We start from the raw sequence: 11425 nt of genomic DNA, 5'->3' as shown, positions 1-11425 counted from the left end.
GTCGCGAAGCTTCGGGAGTGAACATGTACGCTGCTCGTCTATCGAAAAAGAATATCGCGATCGCCTCGTGTGTGTGTGTGTGTGTGGTGTGGTGTGGTGTGGTGTGGTGTGGTGTGGTGTGGTGTGGTGTGGTGTGGTGTGGTGTGGTGTGGTGTGTGAAGTGCATCGTCGTTGCCTTCCTCGCTGCTTCAGGATTATCTTTGCCGTTGCCTCCCTCTCTGCTTCAGGACGATCGCTGTGGACCGCTGCGAACGAAAGCAGTAAGTACATTATTTTAGTAATACTTTTGTCTGCCCGTCCACAGCGCGTCATTATCTAGTTATCTAGTACACATACTCCAACAGATAGTTGAAAAATTTTTTTACTCGCATACTCGCGATCTTAAATTTGTACGATCACATTCATGCGAGTAACAAAATCTTTCGACTATTTGTTGGGATATAATGTTCCAGATAATGGCGCATGGCCCCGAGGTACACGTTTTACTAACAGTTTCATTAAACAAATATTTTTCTACATTTTTTTATTCCGACCGTCGGCACCGCATTCGCGAGAGGCGTGAAATCCAAACAGTATCAGTTATTTTTTTGATAGTTCTCAATAGTTCTCGCACAGTTTCGACCTATTTTATACGTTCCAATAACAATTGCGTCAATTATTTATTTTTTAATAATTTTCCATTCCGACTCCTGTCACTGCATTCAGCAGAGGTATGAGGTGCAAACAGAGTCAATCATTATTACTACAATAGTTTTCGCTAGTTCTTACATAGCCCCGACCACTTCCATGCGTCCTAATAAATAATTTTATTAATTAATTATTAAAAAAAATTTTTTTCTCTTGCCGACGGCACAGTATTCGCGCAAAGTGCAAAAGTTTCAATCACTTTTTTTACAGTTCTCAATAGTTCTCGCATAGTTTTGATCTATTTTATACGTTCCAATAACAATTGCGTCAATTATTTATTTTTTAATAATTTTCGATTCCGACTCCTGTCACTGCATTCAGCAGAGGTATGAGGTGCAAACACATTCCGACAGGAATCGGAATGGAAAATTGTTAAAAAATAATTAATTGACGGAATTGTTATTGAAACCTATGAAATAAATCGAAACTGTGCGAGAACTATTGAGAACTGTCAGAAAAGTGATCAAAACTGTTTCCACTTTACGCGTCTCGCGAATACTGTGCCGACGGTAAGAGAAAAAATTCGATAATTATTCTAATGACAGTTTTCGCTAATTCTCATATAGCCCCGACCATTTCCATGCGCGTTCTAATAAATAATTTTATTATTTAATTATTTAAAAAAATTTTTTTCTCTTGCCGACGGCACAGTATTCGCGCAAAGTGCAAACAGTTTCGATCACTTTTTTTACAGTTCTCAATAGTTCTCGCACAGTTTCGACCTATTTCATACGTTCCGATAACGATTCCGTCAATTATTTATTTTTCAATAATTTTCCATTCCGACTTCTGTCACTGCATTCAGCAGAGGTATAAGGTGCAAACACATTCCGACGGGAGTCGGAATGGAAAATTGTTAAAAAATAATTAATTGACGGAATTGTTATTGAAACCTATGAAATAAATCGAAACTGTGCGAGAACTATTGCGAACTGTCAGAAAAGTGATCAAAACTGTTTGCACTTTACGCGTCTCACGAATACTGTGCCGACGGTAGGAGAAAAAATTCAATAATTATTCTAATGACAGTTTTCGCTAGTTCTCACATAGCCCCGACCATTTCCATGCGCGTTCTAATAAATAATTTTATTAATTAATTATTTTTTAAAATTTTTTTCTCCTGCCGTCGGCTAAGTATTCGCGAGACGCGCAAAGTGTAAACAGTTTTGATCACTTTTTTTACAGTTCTCAATAGTTCTCGCACAGTTTGGACCTATTTCATACGTTCCGATAACGATTCCGTCAATTATTTATTTTTCAATAATTTTCCATTCCGACTTCTGTCACTGCATTCAGCAGAGGTATGAGATGCAAACAGAGTCAATCATTATTACTACAATAGTTTTCGCTAATTCTCACATAGCCCCGACCATTTCCATGCGCGTTCTAATAAATAATTTTATTAATTAATTATTTTTTAAAATTTTTTTCTCCTGCCGTCGGCTAAGTATTCGCGAGACGCGCAAAGTGTAAACAGTTTTGATCACTTTTTTTACAGTTCTCAATAGTTCTCGCACAGTTTGGACCTATTTCATACGTTCCGATAACGATTCCGTCAATTATTTATTTTTCAATAATTTTCCATTCCGACTTCTGTCACTGCATTCAGCAGAGGTATGAGATGCAAACAGAGTCAATCATTATTACTACAATAGTTTTCGCTAATTCTCACATAGCCCCGACCATTTCCATGCGCGTTCTAATAAATAATTTTATTAATTAATTATTTTAAAAAATTTTTTTCTCTTGCCGACGGCACAGTATTCGCGCAAAGTGCAAACAGTTTCGATCACTTTTTTTACAGTTCTCAATAGTTCTCGCACAATTTCGACCTATTTTATACGTTCCAATAACAATTGCGTCAATTATTTATTTTTTAATAATTTTCGATTCCGACTCCTGTCACTGCATTCAGCAGAGGTATGAGATGCAAACAGAGTCAATCATTATTACTACAATAGTTTTCGCTAATTCTCACATAGCCCCGACCATTTCCATGCGTCCTAATAAATAATTTTATTAATTAATTATTTTTTAAAATTTTTTTCTCCTGCCGTCGGCTAAGTATTCGCGAGACGCGCAAAGTGCAAACAGTTTTGATCACTTTTTTTACAGTTCTCAATAATTCTCGCACAGTTTCGACCTATTTCATACGTTCCGATAACGATTCCGTCAATTATTTATTTTTCAATAATTTTCCATTCCGACTTCTGTCACTGCATTCAGCAGAGGTATGAGATGCAAACAGAGTCAATCATTATTACTACAATAGTTTTCGCTAATTCTCACATAGCCCCGACCATTTCCATGCGCGTTCTAATAAATAATTTTATTAATTAATTATTTTTTAAAATTTTTTTCTCCTGCCGTCGGCTAAGTATTCGCGAGACGCGCAAAGTGCAAACAATTTTGATCACTTTTTTTACAGTTCTCAATAGTTCTCGCATAGTTTCGATCTATTTTATACGTTCCAATAACAATTCCGTCAATTATTTATTTTTCAATAATTTTCCATTCCGACTTCTGTCACTGCATTCAGCAGAGGTATGAGATGCAAACAGAGTCAATCATTATTACTACAATAGTTTTCGCTAATTCTCACATAGCCCCGACCATTTCCATGCGCGTTCTAATAAATAATTTTATTAATTAATTATTTTTTAAAATTTTTTTCTCCTGCCGTCGGCTAAGTATTCGCGAGACGCGCAAAGTGCAAACAATTTTGATCACTTTTTTTACAGTTCTCAATAGTTCTCGCATAGTTTCGATCTATTTTATACGTTCCAATAACAATTCCGTCAATTATTTATTTTTCAATAATTTTCCATTCCGACTTCTGTCACTGCATTCAGCAGAGGTATGAGATGCAAACAGAGTCAATCATTATTACTACAATAGTTTTCGCTAATTCTCACATAGCCCCGACCATTTCCATGCGCGTTCTAATAAATAATTTTATTAATTAATTATTTTTTAAAATTTTTTTCTCCTGCCGTCGGCTAAGTATTCGCGAGACGCGCAAAGTGCAAACAATTTTGATCACTTTTTTTACAGTTCTCAATAGTTCTCGCATAGTTTCGATCTATTTTATACGTTCCAATAACAATTCCGTCAATTATTTATTTTTCAATAATTTTCCATTCCGACTTCTGTCACTGCATTCAGCAGAGGTATGAGATGCAAACAGAGTCAATCATTATTACTACAATAGTTTTCGCTAATTCTCACATAGCCCCGACCATTTCCATGCGCGTTCTAATAAATAATTTTATTAATTAATTATTTTTAAAATTTTTTTCTCCTGCCGTCGGCTAAGTATTCGCGAGACGCGCAAAGTGCAAACAATTTTGATCACTTTTTTTACAGTTCTCAATAGTTCTCGCATAGTTTCGATCTATTTTATACGTTCCAATAACAATTCCGTCAATTATTTATTTTTCAATAATTTTCCATTCCGACTTCTGTCACTGCATTCAGCAGAGGTATAAGGTGCAAACACATTCCGACGGGAGTCGGAATGGAAAATTGTTAAAAAATAATTAATTGACGGAATTGTTATTGAAACCTATGAAATAAATCGAAACTGTGCGAGAACTATTGCGAACTGTCAGAAAAGTGATCAAAACTGTTTGCACTTTACGCGTCTCACGAATACTGTGCCGACGGTAGGAGAAAAAATTCAATAATTATTCTAATGACAGTTTTCGCTAGTTCTCACATAGCCCCGACCATTTCCATGCGCGTTCTAATAAATAATTTTATTAATTAATTATTTTTTAAAATTTTTTTCTCCTGCCGTCGGCTAAGTATTCGCGAGACGCGCAAAGTGCAAACAATTTTGATCACTTTTTTTACAGTTCTCAATAGTTCTCGCATAGTTTCGATCTATTTTATACGTTCCAATAACAATTCCGTCAATTATTTATTTTTCAATAATTTTCCATTCCGACTTCTGTCACTGCATTCAGCAGAGGTATAAGGTGCAAACACATTCCGACGGGAGTCGGAATGGAAAATTGTTAAAAAATAATTAATTGACGGAATTGTTATTGAAACCTATGAAATAAATCGAAACTGTGCGAGAACTATTGCGAACTGTCAGAAAAGTGATCAAAACTGTTTGCACTTTACGCGTCTCACGAATACTGTGCCGACGGTAGGAGAAAAAATTCAATAATTATTCTAATGACAGTTTTCGCTAGTTCTCACATAGCCCCGACCATTTCCATGCGCGTTCTAATAAATAATTTTATTAATTAATTATTTTTTAAAATTTTTTTCTCCTGCCGTCGGCTAAGTATTCGCGAGACGCGCAAAGTGTAAACAGTTTTGATCACTTTTTTTACAGTTCTCAATAGTTCTCGCACAGTTTGGACCTATTTCATACGTTCCGATAACGATTCCGTCAATTATTTATTTTTCAATAATTTTCCATTCCGACTTCTGTCACTGCATTCAGCAGAGGTATGAGATGCAAACAGAGTCAATCATTATTACTACAATAGTTTTCGCTAATTCTCACATAGCCCCGACCATTTCCATGCGCGTTCTAATAAATAATTTTATTAATTAATTATTTTTAAAAATTTTTTCTCCTGCCGTCGGCTAAGTATTCGCGAGACGCGCAAAGTGTAAACAGTTTTGATCACTTTTTTTACAGTTCTCAATAGTTCTCGCACAGTTTGGACCTATTTCATACGTTCCGATAACGATTCCGTCAATTATTTATTTTTCAATAATTTTCCATTCCGACTTCTGTCACTGCATTCAGCAGAGGTATGAGATGCAAACAGAGTCAATCATTATTACTACAATAGTTTTCGCTAATTCTCACATAGCCCCGACCATTTCCATGCGCGTTCTAATAAATAATTTTATTAATTAATTATTTTAAAAAATTTTTTTCTCTTGCCGACGGCACAGTATTCGCGCAAAGTGCAAACAGTTTCGATCACTTTTTTTACAGTTCTCAATAGTTCTCGCACAATTTCGACCTATTTTATACGTTCCAATAACAATTGCGTCAATTATTTATTTTTTAATAATTTTCGATTCCGACTCCTGTCACTGCATTCAGCAGAGGTATGAGATGCAAACAGAGTCAATCATTATTACTACAATAGTTTTCGCTAATTCTCACATAGCCCCGACCATTTCCATGCGTCCTAATAAATAATTTTATTAATTAATTATTTTTAAAATTTTTTTCTCCTGCCGTCGGCTAAGTATTCGCGAGACGCGCAAAGTGCAAACAATTTTGATCACTTTTTTTACAGTTCTCAATAGTTCTCGCATAGTTTCGATCTATTTTATACGTTCCAATAACAATTCCGTCAATTATTTATTTTTCAATAATTTTCCATTCCGACTTCTGTCACTGCATTCAGCAGAGGTATGAGATGCAAACAGAGTCAATCATTATTACTACAATAGTTTTCACTAATTCTCACATAGCCCCGACCATTTCCATGCGCGTTCTAATAAATAATTTTATTAATTAATTATTTTTTAAAATTTTTTTCTCCTGCCGTCGGCTAAGTATTCGCGAGACGCGCAAAGTGCAAACAATTTTGATCACTTTTTTTACAGTTCTCAATAGTTCTCGCATAGTTTCGATCTATTTTATACGTTCCAATAACAATTCCGTCAATTATTTATTTTTCAATAATTTTCCATTCCGACTTCTGTCACTGCATTCAGCAGAGGTATGAGATGCAAACAGAGTCAATCATTATTACTACAATAGTTTTCGCTAATTCTCACATAGCCCCGACCATTTCCATGCGCGTTCTAATAAATAATTTTATTAATTAATTATTTAAAAAAATTTTTTTCTCTTGCCGACGGCACAGTATTCGCGCAAAGTGCAAACAGTTTCGATCACTTTTTTTACAGTTCTCAATAGTTCTCGCACAATTTCGACCTATTTTATACGTTCCAATAACAATTGCGTCAATTATTTATTTTTTAATAATTTTCGATTCCGACTCCTGTCACTGCATTCAGCAGAGGTATGAGATGCAAACAGAGTCAATCATTATTACTACAATAGTTTTCGCTAATTCTCACATAGCCCCGACCATTTCCATGCGCGTTCTAATAAATAATTTTATTAATTAATTATTTAAAAAAATTTTTTTCTCTTGCCGACGGCACAGTATTCGCGCAAAGTGCAAACAGTTTCGATCACTTTTTTTACAGTTCTCAATAGTTCTCGCACAATTTCGACCTATTTTATACGTTCCAATAACAATTGCGTCAATTATTTATTTTTTAATAATTTTCGATTCCGACTCCTGTCACTGCATTCAGCAGAGGTATGAGATGCAAACAGAGTCAATCATTATTACTACAATAGTTTTCGCTAATTCTCACATAGCCCCGACCATTTCCATGCGTCCTAATAAATAATTTTATTAATTAATTATCTTTTTAAATTTTTTTCTCCTGCCGTCGGCTAAGTATTCGCGAGACGCGCAAAGTGCAAACAATTTTGATCACTTTTTTTACAGTTCTCAATAATTCTCGCACAGTTTCGACCTATTTCATACGTTCCGATAACGATTCCGTCAATTATTTATTTTTCAATAATCTTCCATTCCGACTTCTGTCACTGCATTCAGCAGAGGTATGAGATGCAAACAGAGTCAATCATTATTACTACAATAGTTTTCGCTAATTCTCACATAGCCCCGACTATTTCCATGCGCGTTCTAATAAATAATTTTATTAATTAATTATTTTTTAAAATTTTTTTCTCCTGCCGTCGGCACAGTATTCGCGAGACGCGCAAAGTGCAAACAGTTTCAATCACTTTTTACAGTTCTCAATAGTTCTCGCACAGTTTTATTAATGAAACTGTCCAGCTACTTATATTAAGTACTAAATATTAAATAAAAAATACTTCATACAAAATATTAAATTTTTAACAGGTTTTACAATTTGTTGTAATTAGGGTTGCCTCTTTTCCCCGGACACTGTCCTGTTTTTTAGAGCATTCGGAAACGTCCAGAGGGATTTTTCAAAGCATTGAAAATTTGTCCGAGAGAATTATGTGCGTCCGGGGTTTTAAATATTTTAATTATTTATTTCCTTTACCGTGCTTTTTTCCAATGACACCACCTATTGAGCGGCTGAGTAACAATTAAATATAATAAAATATATTAAATATAGTACATTATATTATTTTCAATAAATATATTAAATATAATAAAATTAAAATACTTAATAGACTTACAAGAGTATATCCTTGAGGCGAAGACAAAATCTTTCCATTGGAAAAAATAATCCGTTAGCGAAAGTGGTTTGTCTCTTTCACCTTTCGGATCTAGTAGTGCTTTTTGTCGAAAATTATAAGTTATGTTCCAATTTCTTAATACGTTAGTCCATGATTCTCGACTTATTTTCAGCCATTGAATGGCTGTTTTATACTTCGTCTTCCTTTTCTAAATATAATTTGACAAATTAGTTTATCAATATTCTGTCAAAAATGACTCAATAATTAATCATTATCTAAATTAATAAATTTAAATACCTTCAGATGTATTGTATTAATAGGCACATTTTTATTATTGTCTGTAGAATCTAAATTTATTAGTTAATTTATTAATTAATTTTACTCTTATATTTTTTTATTTGGACCATTTGCAAACGGCTTGTATGCACATGTTTATAATATATTTTCCAAAATAAACATTATTTCATTACTCGTATTAATTTTAATTATTAAATTTGAAAACTAAATAAGTAAATTTTATTAATGTTTGATTCAAAATAGCAGGATGATGTCAGCAGAAAGCGGCATCCATGGAGCGACTCGGTATTCCGGAAAAGGAATGTAGCAGCAGCAGCAGCAGCAGGAGCAGCGACAGCAATCGGTGAGTGAATTTTTATCATGTATATGTGGAACAAAATGATATGTGATAAACGTGATGCGAGATAAAATATTGGTTCTGTTCCTTGCTATATCTGTACAGTGTCAGTATTGCACATTTATAGAACACATTTGCAGATTATGCACATTTGCATAAAACAGATTTAAAATATGAATGCATATAATTGTAAAATTTACGAGTATAGCATGAAACAGAACCAAATAAACGTGGACATAGCATAGAAGAGACCCAAAAAGTCATGCACATTACCTACGGGATTCATAGATATTTGACTACATAGTTTAATGTGCACATTTTGTGCACATAGAGGCGCTGATGGACGAAAACGCCTAAAACGATGCGATGATCGCTCTCAGGTTCCTCTCTGGTTATACCGACATGACCCTGATGCGAGATGCGACTACGCCAGATGATGTGAGATGATGGTCGCTCTCGGTAAGGCATCGGCGCATCGACATCGACGCGTCGTCAGCTGACCCTGAAGCGTCGCGGGCAGGCACAGGCAGGTAGCAGCGGCAGACGACAGACGCGTATTCGTAAATAACGACGCGCTGAGACAGGTTGTCGAGCTGCTGCTCTCTTCGTATATAAGCGACGTATATGCGATATGGTAGACTTAAAGACAAACGTCAGCTTCGCCTGTCAACGATGTCTGCAGCCGCTGAGACTAGACTCGAGCTTCGACCACCTTGGGGAACACACTCTGGCCGAACTCTCACGTAGGTAATTTCTATTTTGTCCTGACGACTTGGACCGATTCAATTACTCCATCTTTCACCTTCGTATTGATAACGCTCCTCTATATGCGCTGCCCGTGTCTAACGTCATACGACGCCCTACGTTCTCGAAAATACCTTGTCCTTGAATTAATTTGGATTTTCCTTATTAATTCTCTAGCAAACCTGAATCACATTAATAAGTGCAACTATGCGTTTGTGTGTAAACAATAATTTTCACATATTTTTACATATCTAAACTTTACGTGCGGTGTCATTCAGCGCACAAAAAATTGTTGCCTTTTACTTGGACAATTACATTATGCTAGAGGCTTTATTTTAATTATATATTATATATTTTATGTTTAAATATCTAATAATAGATACTTAGTTTGCTGTACTTATTGCAAGTTGTATAATTATCTTGTTACAGTTCCTATACAACAGCAAGTTGTTGGAGAATTAGAACCTCAAAGTGACAGTATAGAACACTTGGTTCCACCATTCAGATTGACCGAATCAGGAAATGGTACAAATGGATTTATGTTGGTTGGCGATTCTGGCGAAACGGAAAGCTTAAGCCATCATTTAAAGGTACACAAAAGTTTTAAGAATATTTTAAACCCAAAGAATTTACCTGTACCACAATCTGTACCTTTTAGGTACGGGCAACGTTATTCGATATTCTTAGCAGCAGCAGTTCAGCGGATCATCCACTTTGCGACGAATGTACAGATAGCCTTTTGCTATTAATGGATCAACAATTACGAATGACGGAAGGAGAATGGTCAGATTATAACGAGTACCTGAAGAAACTAGAAATTGAGCAACAGTATCATGGACATGAGGACGTAGAGATGGAAAATCTTACAAAGGAATTGCAGGATGTGAAGGCTGAGGAAGAAAGAATGATAAGAGAGCTGGAGGCATTGAGAAAGGAAGAAATAGCCACTAGGAATGCCATAGCGGAACAAGAAAGAGAAAGAGAGAGATTGCAAAGCGAAGAAGATAGATATTGGAAAGAGTATTCGAAACACAGAAGAGATCTCATGTTAGCTGAGGATGAATGTCGCAGGTAAATAAAACTCTCCAAACAGTTAAATATCTTTCTTTTTCTCAAATCAAACAGTTATATTTTATTAACTCAAACTTTGTCTTACAGTTTGGATAATCAACTGGCGTATGCGTCTTCACAGCTTGAAAGGTTGAAAAAAACAAACGTTTTTAACGCCACATTTCACATCTGGCATTCCGGCCACTTTGGAACTATAAATTCATTTCGTTTGGGACGATTGCCGAGCGCGCCAGTGGATTGGAGCGAGATAAACGCCGCATGGGGACAAACGACTCTTTTGCTAGTAGCTCTTGCGCGTAAATGAATTTAACGTTTAAACGTTTTCGTTTAGTACCATTTGGCAATCACAGTTATATCGAGGCTTTGGATCAGAACAAGGAGCTTCCGCTATACGGAAGTGGAGGATTTAAATTTTTATGGGACACAAAATTTGATGCAGCTATGGTAGCGTTTCTGGATTGTTTGCAACAATTTAAGGAACAAGTAGAAAAGGGAGACAGCGAATTTTGTCTGCCATATAGGATGGATCGAGGCAAAATTGAAGACTCCGCGACAGGCAATTCCTATTCTATAAAGTACGTTTGGATTCATAAATATCTTCTCTCAACGCGACTTGATTTATTTTACGTGAGAAACTTACTTACAATGTGCAAAACCTTTATCTGATCTTTCTCTCTTTTCTTTTTTCAGAATACAATTCAATTCAGAAGAACAATGGACCAAAGCCTTAAAGTCCTACTCACAATTTAAAATGGGGTCTCGCATGGGTTAGCTCTCAATTTACTAAGGACGAACTGAACACTAATTGAATGTCAGTCTCGTTGTAATTTTATGTAATATCAATTGTGCAACTATCATTGCTTGTGTATAAATGCTCTGTTTGTAAATAAATACGGTTAAACGATAGTAGAGTGACTTTTACTTGCGATTAATTTACTGTTCTTCAGTTTACATAGCCGAACAAGTTAAAACTTTTATTTCATTCAACAATATTCCGATTTATTAAGTAGAAACCAAGACACACCGTATAGAAAGCTAACAGGACTTTGTAC

At 35.4% G+C, this 11425-nt stretch overlaps 1 pseudogene; it reads left to right on the top strand.

Annotated features, from left to right (window-relative positions):
• Window positions 1-8954: 8954 nt before the first annotated feature.
• LOC118644026 lies at window positions 8955-11279 on the top strand (annotated as a pseudogene).
• Window positions 11280-11425: the final 146 nt, after the last annotated feature.

Source organism: Monomorium pharaonis, chromosome 7 (assembly GCF_013373865.1).
Source record: "Monomorium pharaonis isolate MP-MQ-018 chromosome 7, ASM1337386v2, whole genome shotgun sequence".
Lineage (NCBI taxonomy): Eukaryota > Metazoa > Arthropoda > Insecta > Hymenoptera > Formicidae > Monomorium > Monomorium pharaonis.
This window is presented reverse-complemented; position numbering and strand designations above follow the sequence as displayed.